The sequence below is a fragment of the Vitis vinifera genome, chromosome 13 (genome assembly GCF_030704535.1).
Source record: "Vitis vinifera cultivar Pinot Noir 40024 chromosome 13, ASM3070453v1".
In the NCBI taxonomy this organism is placed as follows: Eukaryota; Viridiplantae; Streptophyta; class Magnoliopsida; order Vitales; family Vitaceae; genus Vitis; species Vitis vinifera.
Genome location: NC_081817.1, coordinates 23,206,071 through 23,221,206, shown reverse-complemented (window position 1 = coordinate 23,221,206; position 15,136 = coordinate 23,206,071).

Below are 15,136 nucleotides of genomic sequence, written 5' to 3'. Positions count from 1 at the left end.
CTATTTAGTTTAACTATTTTGGTAGATAGATGAAAATGTTTTTAGAATATTTTTGTAAATTCATTGAGAATAAGAAAAATGTTCCTTATTGGGTACTAATGGGAGTTTTGGGCAAAAATGATTTCTTTAAAACAAAAAATTCATAAATTAATTTTATTCTCAAAATAATTTTCAATGTGATGTGAGTCTTATTCACGAGGGTATTCACATCACAAAAATATAATTGGTAATCACGATTTTTGAATTTTTTTAAAAAATAGTCAAAATAGTAGTTGGTGATCATAACTTTAAATTTAGACATAAAACCAATTTTTTAAGTTCAAATTTTAAATCATGCGAATGTTCAATTTTTTAAGAATTATTTTGATTGGAGGTTAAGATTGGAAATTTTTTTTAATGCATTATTTTTTCAATATTAATATATTGTTGTTGTAACTAATTAGTTATAAATGTAACTAGTTTAAATTTAAACCTAAAACCAAAATTTTAGATTGTCAGATTGCTATATGTAAGTGGTATATATATATATATATATAAGTTCAATTTAAGTTTAAAAGTTATCATATTTTCATTTAAATATATAATAATTTGTTCATAAAAAAAAAAAGTTAACAATATAATGCAAATGAAAATAAACACAAAAACTAAAAAATAGTCCTCAATGAGTGCCACATGATGGGGTCTTCCTTTTTCTTTACGGACACCTATGATACAAAGACATCTTTGTGGAATCTATTTGTGCAATCTGTCATGTCTCAGTATGTATAGGTTGAAATAGAGCTGATGGAGGCAAGACTCGATGTCTACGTGGACCACGACGTCTCCTAGGTGGACATACATCTAACTGTGTAACATTTGTAAGGGTATGATGCATGGTAGTCTCTATGAGAAGAGGTATATGTGATGGTAAGATGGTAGATGGTGGGGCGATCTCGGGTACAGTGATATCTAATATGGTAGCATCTAGGAAAGGTGATATAGGAGATGGAAGAATGACATCTACTGTAGTGGTAGCTGGTGCAACAACATCTGATATAGTGGGCTCGAGAAGAGGAGATATAAGTGATGATGGTGAGGTGACATGTGGTGTAGTGGTCTTCTTGAGACAAGGTGAGGTGATGGTAGATTAGTAGATAATGGGGTAGTCTCTGGTGTAGTGATATCAAGTATAGTTGCCTTTGTGGGAGAAAATATAAGTGATGGTAGAGTGGTATCTGATACGACATGCTTTAAGAAAGAAGGCCTAGGTGAAGGTAATGGTAGGGGTGAAGAGGGAAGTGTGAAAGCCTTAGGTGCAAATGGGGTAGATGATGTGGATGGTGCTAACATGGTCTCAGGTGGATGCATAGATCGTCGAGGTTGTCGACCAGCTTGCCCACCATCTCTCCCTCGGCCTCGAATAGGCTGCATCCTAACTGTAGTGGTTGACACAGATGGTCTCATGGATGGGTATGATGATATAGGCAACTGACAGACATAATGTATGTTATGGTCCTCTCCAATAGCATGCAAAATATCAATAGCAATCCGATGAATGTCGTCCAATGCACCTGAAGTAGGCCCAGCAGATCGATTAGCAATCTCAACCATACTAGTGATCTATAAAAAAATAAAAATTAAAAATTAAACAAACGACGATGATTTTTAATTAATTATAATTTAATAAACCATTTATAAATTAAAAAATATTACCAACAACTGAGTAGTTGTTGTATTGTGATACCTCATCTGATCTCTATGGAGAGAGGGTGTGATCAAACGTCATGTCATACGTCAGTACCACTCCATATATGGATCATGAAACTGCATAGCACCCACCATATGTGGTGCCGTCGCAATATGCTCCGCACGACTAGCCCATAAGGTAATATACTGTGCATGGAATTCCCTCAATCATACTTATGTCGTTCTCGCCTATCCACGGAATGGAGTTCTCACTCTATGGAACAAGATGGAGGTATCCCTTGTTGGAGGCCAAACTGTCGCAGCACTCGCTCCAGTCGATGCTACTTGACAATGTCAAAGCAGATAAGAGGTGACATCGACCGCCAAATCTCCTGGTCTACTAGAGATATTGTCGAAAGATGGGCAACTAAGTCTCCCATGTAAGGCTCCCATAAAACCTATTGAAATCAACATTTGAAATTAATAATGTTAACGTTTATATGGTTAACGATAGCACATTACATTTTATATGTACCTGGTCATGGGTCTGCACATCTAATTGGTCTCAATAAAATGTCAACACACGTGTTGGGTTTTGAGCCCATGATAAAGGTACTCTCCACCTACATCCTAACGGATCAGCTAGTAAACCCTCATTTAACAATGCCTCATCCTGTAATCCCTGGTCTAAATGCTCAACTGGTAAATCATCGGTTGCATCATGCTCTAAATGCTAGGTTGCTAGAGGGGTTGGTGGCCGACTAAAATCGGGTTGACCCAAGTGAAGTCTCTCCCAAGACTATAACTGGAAAAAATGTAACATTAAAATTTTACTTAAATTATAAACTTGAAGCAACTAGAAATTTTAATCTAATGTGAATAATTAATTATACTTGTAATAGTGTGACACATCCAGCAATATCGGTGGCACCATCCAAACTCGCTCGACACAACTCCCTATATAGGTGTGCTAATACTGCACTACCCCAACTATACATAGATGTCTGACTCAAGTCTCTAAGTAATGGGAGATAACATATATGGATATGGGTATCCTTCTTGGCTATAAATAGCGTTGAACCTATGAGGCCTAATATGAAATCTCGTGCATACCACTCTAATGTGGCATCATCTGAATCAACTGGTGGATGAGAAAACTGGTGACATAGCCATCGTGTTGATATCACTGACCCTTTAATCTCGTATGTAGGGGGAGTCACCCCTAAAAGTTCATAACATAGCAGTGACCAATCTATGTCACATGTGCCAGTGATGGGAAGCCCATGAATACGAAGTCCTAATATGACAACAACATCCTGTAAAGTAATGGTCATCTCCCTAACAGGTAAGTGAAATGTGTGTGTCTCAGCATGTCATCTCTCAACTAGACTAGTGATCAATCCCCAATGTAGCGTAATGTGTCCAATACGGTATACACCATAAAATCCAGATCGAATAATATAAGGTCGAAGACGAGGATCCATCTCCCTCACGCATAAACCTAGATATATGTTGTTGACAAGTCAAGACTAAAGCAAACTGTAAAAATACAAATAAATCATTTAGATAATAAACTGCAATTTTTTTCATTCTTTAAAGAGATATTATGTGCTTTCATATACATACCTGACTAGAGTCGACTAAAACAGACGTATCTAATGGATCTGGATCATAACTGTCCTTTATACTCCATATCTGTAACAAAATTGTGAAGATAAATAAACAATACTTATTATTTTTAAGTAGATCAATTCATTTATGACCAATAAACAAGTCATACTAGTCTAAATTAAAATTAGAGATACAAATACAATGGAGCATTTTGTTAACATTTTTAATAGAAAATTTCAAAATTTTGACAGAGTTTCTCTTATAGTATGGACATTATTCCAAATACAAATAACTTGATTATGCAAATAACATCAATATTTATAATCAAACCAAAGCCAATAATTGCATAAAGGTAGTATCATAGTAGCTTACATCACAATATCCAAGAAAATTACATGCATACATCACATGGTCTAATCAACTCTATTATCGTTTTGACTTGAACGACGATTGTGACCACTTGTTTGCATAACCCACATGTAATAGAAGTCTTGCCCTCTCTAACATCCATTTCATTATGCAAATGACTTGATTTAGGTCGTTCACTTGATACACATTTCATCGACTTAGAAGGCATGATAATTGGACCATCATAAGGAGGCCACTTATATAGATTGAAAATGGGATGGAACAAGGGTGCCCAAGTATTATAGTACGATTGTGTATTGTAGTAGTGTTGAACAAGTGGTCTAAAATCAACTGAACGAAAATGACATGCTGCTAGAATATGGCTACATGGGAATCCATATATGAGTGTTTTACCACACGTGCATGCATACTCCTGTAAGTTGACGTGATATGTTCAACCACCAGTTGAGCTACTCTTAGTACCCTTATTAGTCTTCACATGGAATTGTCCTTGGATGTGATCATATAAAACAATCTCATGAGATCTCGCCTAACCACATTTGCCTTAATCTTAGCATCGACATATGGAGTGTATTCCTCATTTGAAGCAAGTCGATTAGCACCTTGTTCCATTTTCACAACAAAGTAACTATTTAGCCGAAAAAATGTCAATTGAACCAAAGCAGTTACGGGTAAGCTACGAGCCCCTTTAAGCACACTATTGAACACCTTCGACGTGTTTGTAGTCTTGATGTCATACCTTTGACCTCCGTCATGAGAGAGCGCCCATTTCTCAAAAGGGATTGCTTCCAACCATTGTTATGCGACTGCATTAATCCTCCTAATTGTGTTCAGATGTTTATTGAATATTTCAATCTTGGTTGCTAAGGTTGCTCTACACATCAGATTTTTCAATATTTTATCCTTGAATCGAGTCATAAAATTGCTGGCAAGATGATGCATACAAACCCTATGATATGTGTATGACTTAGACCAACCAAGATGAACATCGCTCATTGCAGCCATAATGCCTGGATGTCGATCTAATATAACACAAAGTCCCCTCCTCTGAGTTATTTTAGTTCTAATCCATGCCAAAAACCATTCCCAACAATCAATATTCTCATCTTCTATTACGGTAAAAGCCAATGGGAATAACTTATTATTTCCATCACAACCCATAGCAATCATTAAAGTGTCTTTATACTTCCCATACAAATGTATACCATCAATACTGAGTACATTCCGACAATGCTTGAATCCTTCAATAGATGGATGAAATGTCCAAAAAACTCGCTAAAATATCTCTGCATTCTCCATAATATTAGGAGATGTTTTTGAAATTACAATACATCCTAGATTTGTCTGCTTTAAAGCAATGAAAAAATGTGGCAGCTTTGCATATGACTTATAAAAATCACCAAATAAGTTTGTAAGAGCTTTAAGCTTCGCTTTTGATGCCTTCTTGTATGATATTTGGTATCCGAATTTCTCCACAATACTTGCTTGAATAGTAGCCACTGACAACATGAATTGTGTCTTAATCATTCCTTGGATATGAGCAGCAATCAAGTTGGAATTTAATTATTGATGGTCCCGATTCAAGCAAGGATTTACACATTTGTGCGAACCATTGTATTTATTGATTGCAAATGAAGTTGTACATTTTACAACCATAGCATGAAGTTTCCATGGACATTGAGATTGCTTAGCCTTCTTGCATCTTAAGACGTAACAACTTTGTAGTTGACGAAACAACAATGTACCCTTAGTGTGCATTAATAGAGTACAACTTTACAACATGTTGTAAATTTGCTTTTGAATTAAAAACTTGGCCAACCATGAACTCTCCACCCGAGTTTCCAATATTAGTGTTCCCCCATGGAGTCCAGTCACTTGAAACGACATTACCAATGTTTTCTACATTTTCAAACTGCAATGATGGTGCCGAGTGATACTGAACAGGGGAAAACTCTATTGGGTCCTCAGGATCTGGGTTATTTGACATATCACAACCTTCCCCATCCACGGAGACATGTCTCCCTTGTTCACTTTCCATTGCTTCATGAAGAGCTAAGAAAGATGAAACAACATTAACATTATTGTTTTCCTCATCAATAAATTCAAACACCTCATTGCCATCATGTTGAACATCTTCTGCTCTCTAACTTTGATCATCACCTTCTTGGGATTCACATTCTTCTTCATCTTCATCTGCTCTACACTCATAAGTCATTGCAACTGAGGCACTACTAGGTCCACAACCATACTCAAATTCCTCAACATTATCATTTTCTTCGAGTAATAATTGTGTGAAATTACCCAATAATTGCCCACTCACCCGTGGTTGTACTGGCACTTGTTAAATATACAATTCAATTTCGTCCATTCCAAATGTGTTAACCAATTTCAACATTTGAGATAAACTATTATCATCTCATATTGGACAAGGTTGAAACCTATTTTCACTTTTTAAAGGATACCGACAATTGAGGACTAATTGAAATTATTTTTTGTCAATGCTAGTTCTCAAGTATATCATAGATAACAAGTGTTCGTAGATTGAACTAACAAGCACATCTAAAGGCACAATTACAGCTTCATCCCCAATATACTTTACATCTATTTCTATCCTCAACATTTTTCCTTTACAAAAGCAAATCATAGAAACAATAGATTTAAACATGATTTACCTACAAAAAAAAAATACAATATCAAATGGTTTAATAATCAATGAAAATAATAGCAAGTCTTTATGTTTTGAACTTAACACACTTGTTTATTAAAATACTTACAAAAACACACATACAAGAATGTTCAAGAGAAATTGCATATAATCTTTTAACATGTGAATACACAATTATATAATAAAACACCTTCTTACACATTAGGGGGAAAAATATAAATCACTTCACAATAATAAATTTTTTATTTAAATAGTTATCTATGATACAAATATAATCATAGATAAATGTTTTATATAATTTTAATTTAAAACTTAAATAGTGGGTTATAAATCAATAAATGTTTAATTAAACAATTACAATAATCTCAAAATTAAATAAAAAATAATCCACCAATAATTTTTTTCAATAAAATATCATATATTAAAATAAAATTGAATGTTATCAACATTAAATAATATATAATTTAAATAATTATGTAATTATTTATGAATCACTTGATATTTGATTAAACCTAAAAGTCAAAAAAAATTTAAAAACTCAAAATCAAATAAAAGTAACTCACCACAAAAAAATATATTAATAAAATATCAAATACACAATTATAAAAAAAGAAATAATTTATATATATATATATATATATATATATATATATATATCAACATTATTTGAATATTAAAAATGAAAACAAATAAACATTTTATAAATCTATTTAATATTAATTTTAAATATAGGAAAAAAATCATTTATAAATTAATATTAATTTTAATTTTAATTTATAAATCCATTGAATATTAATTTTAATTTTAATAAAATTGATGCCAATAGGATGACCCTTCTCAAATAATCCACCAATAATTTTTTTTAATAAAATATCAGATATTAAAATAAAATTAAATGTTATCAACTATTAAATAATATATAACTTAAATAATTGTATTGTTATTCATAAATCACTTGATATTTGATTAAACCTAAAAGTCGAAAAAAATTTAAAATCTCAAAATCAAATAAAAGTAACTCACCACATAAAAATATATTAATAAAATATCAATATATATATATATATAATTGAAAATGAAAACAAATAAACATTTTATAAATCTATTGAATATTAATTTTAATTTTAATAAAATTGATGCCAATAGGATGACCCTTCTCAAATAATCCACCAATAACTTTTTTTTAATAAAATATCATATATTTAAATTAAATTAAATGTTATCAACTATTAAATAATATATAATTTAAATAATTATGTTGTTATTCATAAATCACTTGATATTTGATTAAACCTAAAAGTCGAAAAAAATTTAAAATCTCAAAATCAAATAAAAGTAATTCACCATAGAAAAATATATTAATAAAATATCAAATACACAATTATATAAAAAAAAAAAAGTCATTTATATATATATATACATTTCTGTGAACTTCTAATCAATTTGGATGGAAGTTTGCTAGTTGCCAAGTTATCAATGACTAGTATGTCAGATTTTTCTTTTTTATTTTTATCAATGTTTCTGGTGTGGGGATGGAAGGAGTGGTATAAAGGACAATAAGATTACCCTAAGGAAGTTTCAATGAGATCCGAGAAAAATGCACTACAAAGGAGCATGTTTGGATTAAGAAATAATTTTTTACTGAACTATTCTAATCATAGGAGAAGGAAACATAAGGAGTATGTTTGGTTGCAGAATGGCACATGATAGGATATAGAAATACTTATCCTCGTATTTGATGCATCACCATTAGACTTGATAAGAGGACAAGAAAAACCAAACAAAAAGAGTATGTTTGGTTGTAGAATAGCACAAGACAGGATATAGAAATGCTTATCCTCGTATTTGACGCAACACCATTAAACTAGATAAGAGTACAAGAAAAACCATTCACACCCATATTTGTATTTCTTGTTTGTGCAATATAAAAATCCCATGCAAAATTCAAGATTCTTATGTCTCACAGACAAAGCATAATCAAGGTCTGGGTTTTAAATCATGTCAACAATATATTAAGACGTAAACAAGATTTCGGTTTAGATACTCCAAGCTATATATTAATTCTAAGCATCTTCATTCTCCAAACTACTTCATCTTCTCAATTAGAGAACACGAACTATATGATCACAATTTTTTCTCCAAATTACTCCACCCTCTCAGATGAGAAGTCCAATTTTTTCTCTTGTAACAACTCCAGCAAAGGGTAGTATATCTTTGCAAATTATTCCATCTTCTGAGTTAAAGAGGTTTCTTCTCTTTGAATATCATCACCATAGCTTCTCATTTGACTAGGAGGAGATATCCAATTAGTTTTCCTCTGAGGATCGGTATGCATGAACATCCTTACTAATGTTGCAATGTAATCTATTAACTTATACATTCATCATCAGTATCATCCAACACTTGGCATACTATGTGAAGGCAATTGTAAAGATAATACACTCTGCCAGCATGAAAGGCTTAGGAGAAAAGGCCCCTACATGTCAAGGTTGTAAATATTGAACAAACTTCTCATTATGGCTGCTAGTAGTCTCAAATGCTTTTTGATAGTTCTATGGAGGAAATAAACATCCCCATTTCCCAAAAACTCTACTTTACTATTATTGTGGACGAAATTCAAAATGTGCATTAATATTAGCCTCTTCCAGCCTTATCTCTTCAAATAGTATTTACTTACTAAAAGAAGAAAGCATTCCATCAGTATCTATCAATTTATTTTGGAAGTATCAATCATGTTGTTTTCTTTAATGAATTTCATAAGTTAAAGATCCTGAATTGTAGTTTTGTAGGACTTGCTCTATTCAACGGCAAACTCCACCTCATGCATTGAAAGCTATATTGGAGCCAAACCAAGATAGTAATGATCTTCAATCCCTGTCAACATAACCAATAGACTCTAACATGAAATAACTTATATCAAAATAATTATAGTGCTAATTATATCATTAAAACTTTCTTGGCTAAGTACACATGAATATTGTAAGTCTATGTATATGTAACAGGAGACACCCATCACCATCAGTTAAAACATGCACAAGGACTAATTGAGCAATCAACTACAACATAGTATCCCCTCATTTAGAAGATTGGATTAAGGGAGAGATTTGATTTAGAAAGAAATAATAATCTACTTAATATATATTTATGATGTACCATACTCCCACAAGCAAACAGGGAACATAAACAACAATTTTATATGCTAAAATGATGTCTATCAAAAAATAAATAAGCTAAAAGAATTTTATTTTTTTTATTTTTTTATAGGTAGGCTAAAAGATATGCACAACAATTGGATGCAAAGGTGCAACTTTGTTAACACAAAGCTCGCTCGAATAAAATACATTGTTATGTAGGATGAAGGATGCAAATTTCATAAAAGATGACAAAAAATGAGTTATAGTCTACCTTGGGAAAAAAGGCATTGTGAATGAAACTACTACTGAATATCTGGGAAATTTATTTGGGCACAATCCTATTTTCACTTATATCACATTCTTAGATATCCTTCCTCAAATATTAGAACAAGAAGCAAAGGACAGAGTTCAAATGAGGCTTATCTGAAAACAATTGTCTTCATAAAAGGTTCAAATTGGTTGCTAATTTATTTAAGAATTTCCTTCGTGGAGGGGTCAAATTGAAATAGTCAATATGGTGTGAGGAAGTGAATCTTTAGTTTCTTCCAGCAACATTTTTTTATTTGAGGATTTGTCATCTTAGACCTTTTTTTTTTTACTTTCCTCTATTTTCTGGGTAACCAAACATTCCCAGAATTTAGAGAATGATGTAGAGACCGACCCCACACCTTCAATCTCCTAGCTTAAGATAAATTTAGCCCTTGAAAAGTGGAGTACTCCTATTTTTTCTATTCCTATAACAAAAATCACTGCTCGTCCTATTCATTTTTGGAGTTTTTTTATAGTGGTCTCTTCCATTTTTGGTACCTTTAACAAAAAAAAATCCATGTTGGGCCCCCATTCCATATCCATTTTCTTTACCAAAAAAACCTTTTTCTTTTTGCTAAGCTCACAATCAAAATAAAATCAAACACATCTTTACCAAACAAAAACCAAACACATCTACAACAACAACGTGAAAACCAAACAGATTTACAAAAAAAAAAAAAAAATTAAAATTTACGATAAACTGGAAAACTCATAAATCTTACCTGACCAATGACTTTCAAATTTTGAATTTGAGCCAAGGATGCAACGGAAAGGATGAAACCCTAAAGGTAAGAAACCTAATAGGGAAAGGAAAAAAGCTAACTGGGAGAGGAAGAAACCTAACTAGGAAAGTGGATGAAAAAGGATAAAGGATTCAAAACCGTAGTTACCAACTACGGTTTTGATCGATTTAAAAAAATTCAAAACCGTAATTGGTGACTACGGTTTTATGATGTGGCGATCTACATTGCACAGACACACTAGATTGGACATTATTTTCAAAATTGGTTTACTTTATGGATTTTTTTTAAATGTTGTATTTTGGGTCAAAACTCGAAAAGTTCCTTCTAAATTATTAAATTATTATTATTATTAATTCTAAATTTATTTACATTTTAATATTTAAAAGAGTTAAATACAATTTTACCCTTCAACTTTAATATGATTTACACTTTACTTTCTTACATTCAAAACCTAACCCTTTGCTCTGACTTACTAAAAGTGATAGTTTTTTTTTTTTTCACATTTTGATTTAAGCAAAGGTTTAAACTTAAATAAAACCAACTTTAAATTATCATCTTTCAAGTGAAATTTCTCAAATGTATTTAAAATATAATAACTACCAATTTTGATTTTTGGTTTTAGAAAGATATTCATGTGACTATTTATGATTTTTACATGTTGCTGTGAAGTTGACAGCTTCGAAATTGGATGATAGATGTTTTGCATTGCATTTCAACTTTTATTTCTTCACTTAACAACTTATTCATTAAATTTTAATAAGTTTGAGACAAAGAATTGCTCTTTAACAAATTTGAGGGGCAAATTATTGACTTTAAATATGAGAAAACAAAGTACAAAACACGTCAAAGATTCGTATTTAACCCTATTTAGAAATAACTAAAAAAATTAAAGATTTATTTTAAAATGTCTTAAAAAATGGTAATAAAAAATAATTTTAGAGAAGAATTCTAAAAAAAAAAAAAATTCTATAATTTTTCTAAAACAAAAATTTCTATACGAAAGTTGGAATCTTTTCATCTTATTTTCTGCATTTAAAACAATCTAAAAAAACCGGTCTTAAAAACAATTGAAAACCAAAAGGGTTTTGACCTTTTTTATTTTTCTTAAAAACTTCGGGTTGGATTATATATATTTTTTATTTTTGTATTTTTTAAAATGAAAAATATATTTTTTATTATACCTTAGTTTTTTTAAAAAAAATAAATAAATAGTTTCTCATGTGCAAGTTTCATAGGAAAGTAAAACTACCATGTAATAAATGTTTATATTTTTTATAAAAAGGTTGTAGAAAAAATTTTCCCCCTAAAATCTAAATTGATTTGAATTTAACTGTTTATTTTTCTATTAATGTTTGAATATTGGTCAATATTAAATTATTAATTTTTTTTACCATCTAAAAGTATTAATGTTTAATCATATACACTAGTATACTTTCCATGAGAAATCAAGTTTAAAAATCATACCATCATGTGACCTAAAATTTACTTCTATGTGCAAATATTTCTACCAATAACTCTATATAACTATTAATTATAAAAATTTTAAAAAATATTGTTAGAAAAATTAGGCTAATTCAACCTATGGTAATCAACCTAGAGGGTGAATAGGGTGATGATCTCTTTTTGAAAATTTAAATTATGTGAATATAAGAGACAAATATATGCAAGTATATAATAAAATAATATAAAGACAATTGCATATAAAGTAAAAGAGTAGGGAAGAGAAAATGCAAACACAAGATTTTATAGTAGTTCAGCGCAACCCAACCTACATCCACTCTCCTCTAGCTTCAATCCCAAGTTTGAGGTTCCACTAATTCAAGGCTTTCAAACCAAGTCTTCAAGCAATACAATTAGATTATGGTTCCAATCCACCATCTTGGACTTTTGGCTCCAAGCACCCTTTATAATCTTCAAGAGTTACCCCACTCTTGAACAACCTCTCAAGTGATACCCCACACTTGAGAATCTTCCTCTCAAAGATATAGAAATAATTGATCTCACAAAATCCTAGTACAAAAACTTTTAAGCTCAAATGATACAAGGAAACTAAGATTGAATGGTGCACTCAAAAACACTCTTCCAAGGCTCAAATATATTCAAGAAAGGTTTAGGAAGATTGAACTCATCAACAATGAAGATTTGGAGCCTTTTTATAGAGGAAAAAAGTCAAACTAGCCATTGGGGCTTCGACCGGTCGAGTTGGGGGTCGACCGGTTGACTAGCCATTAGCATTTAATGCTTGATAGGTGACTGTAGACCTCGATCGAACCTTGACTGGACCTCGATCAATTGAGGTGTGGGTCGATTGGTTCCTCATCTGGTTGAACAACCATTTTGGAATAGAGAGAAGGTTTTTTGCACCCCTCGATCGATTGAGCTGGCAGTCGACCGGTTACTGATCCGATTCAACCGATTGAACCGTTTTTGGCTCAATAACCAACTTTTTCAACTTAAAACCTTTTAAACAAGTTTGAAAAACATTTGACACAAGATTTTAGTTGAAAGCATGAAATCATCCAATTTTAAAATATTTAAAATAAAATAACTCTTTGATGATTTTGGTGCATAAGTAAATAATGTAATGCATGAAAATCCTAGTGCACCAATAACCTTACAAAGAGGTCTTATGAAACTTGGGTCTTGAAAAACACTTCTCTTTGAGGTGGTCTTCTTCTTCATGATTTCTTCTTGGCTTAATCTGTCTTTGTGATTACCACTTTGGAAATCGTCTTGCCTAATCACACTTAAAATATAATCATTAGTTCTAAACCTTATTTTGTTATCATCAAAACCGAGATTAACCAAACTTTGGTTTCACAAATATCAATCATTTACTTATTTTGTATAATTTACAATGATATATAAAATATTAATTTTTTGATAAAATATAAATAGTATTTATATGTTTGCTATCACAACTTTTACATAATTTCATGCTATGAATAATTAAAATTTGAGTAATGTTATAATAACATAAACCAATTGACAAATTGTAACAATTACATAAAAATAAAAATTATATTATGATAACCAACATATAGATAATATAACAATATTATAAATAAAAAATAACAATACATATATTGCACAAATAAAAATAGGTTATATTAAAGGAGGTAGAATTAAACACACCACCAAAACTTTTTTATACGCATGAACTCTAGAAGAAGAATAAAACTGGTGTTCAACAAATACATTCAAAGTGATGACTTAGCATATTTATTTACAAATGCATCAACAACCTTGGCATTCAAGAAACTAATACGAGATACTGGAATGTGTTGACTCAAGAATTTTTCTTTCTAAACTTTTGAAGCATACTCATTTTATCACAAAGGGGAGTATACCTATAAGGAGACGTATGTAGAGAATGTTAGAGCATTGTACTCTTTTTTTATTTTTCTAGGTTTTATTTCATTGAATTTTTCTAGTAAGGTTTTTAATGAAGTAGTCTTAATAATCCAAAAATAGCCTCACATTTATAAAATATTGTACTATATTTCCTTCACTAACCTTTTTACCAGCAATATTTTAATGATGTATTCTCTTTAATGCAATGGGCATACAAAGGGATGTGTTATAAATGATGTCATAAATAAAGTGTTAAATGACTACTAGGTCCACTACATTAAAGTTGCTTTATGTACTTCCATTTATCCATCTTAAAGATAAGTATTAAATAGAAGTCATTCTATAAGCCTATAAAAAGTCTTTCCATCCTTTAATGTATGCATGAGACACGTATTTTAGAACAATTCTCTATTTCTCTTTACTTTTATTTCACTTAATATTTTGGACTTTATAACTAGTAGAAATATGTATTTATATTATTTGAAAGAATAATATTATTTGAAAATTAAAAACACAATATTAATTATTAAATATATAAGATATTAATTAACATTATTCAATAATAATATTGCTTAATAGCAACTTACATTGACAACAAGATTGTAAAAAGCAATTCTATGTTGAAGCACTTTATATATTTAAAATAAAGCTTTGATTTAATGGAGAAATATAAGATAAAGCTTAACTTGAATAAATAGATTGTTAGGGTGTCAAGGGTATATTTTTTGGATATTTAGTGACTCAAAGGGGCATAAAAGTCAATCTAGCACAAATAGCTGCCTTAGTAGACATGTTGACACCAAAGCTTATGAATCATATTAGCACCTCACTAGGAGGACAATAGCTAATTTGCACCAAGAATTGCTATTTTTATGAAAATAATTAAGTTTTTTCTTGTGTAAACGTAACCTTTAATTACCTATTACAGTGACTTAGGTTGCTTGGTAATTTAATGTGTTCATTGGTTTTTTTAATAGTTTTCCATGGCATTATAGCAATAGATGAGTCATCGACAATAGAGGGTAATTGGAGATTTTTGAAAGGAGAAAATCATCACAACCCAAGGCCTATGTGCATTAGGATATGAGAGTACATTGTGTGATTGGTCATTAGCAACATGAGCACCCACTTATAATGCACACACTAGGGTGTGCAATAGGATACTCTTTGGAGAAACAAATGTAGCAAAACCCATTTGTAGCACCCCTTAGGGGTGCATCATTCCCTTGCCTTGGGCAAACTAAGAGTGCACCCCCTTGTTAGGGTGTTCAATCACCTTTCCCTAA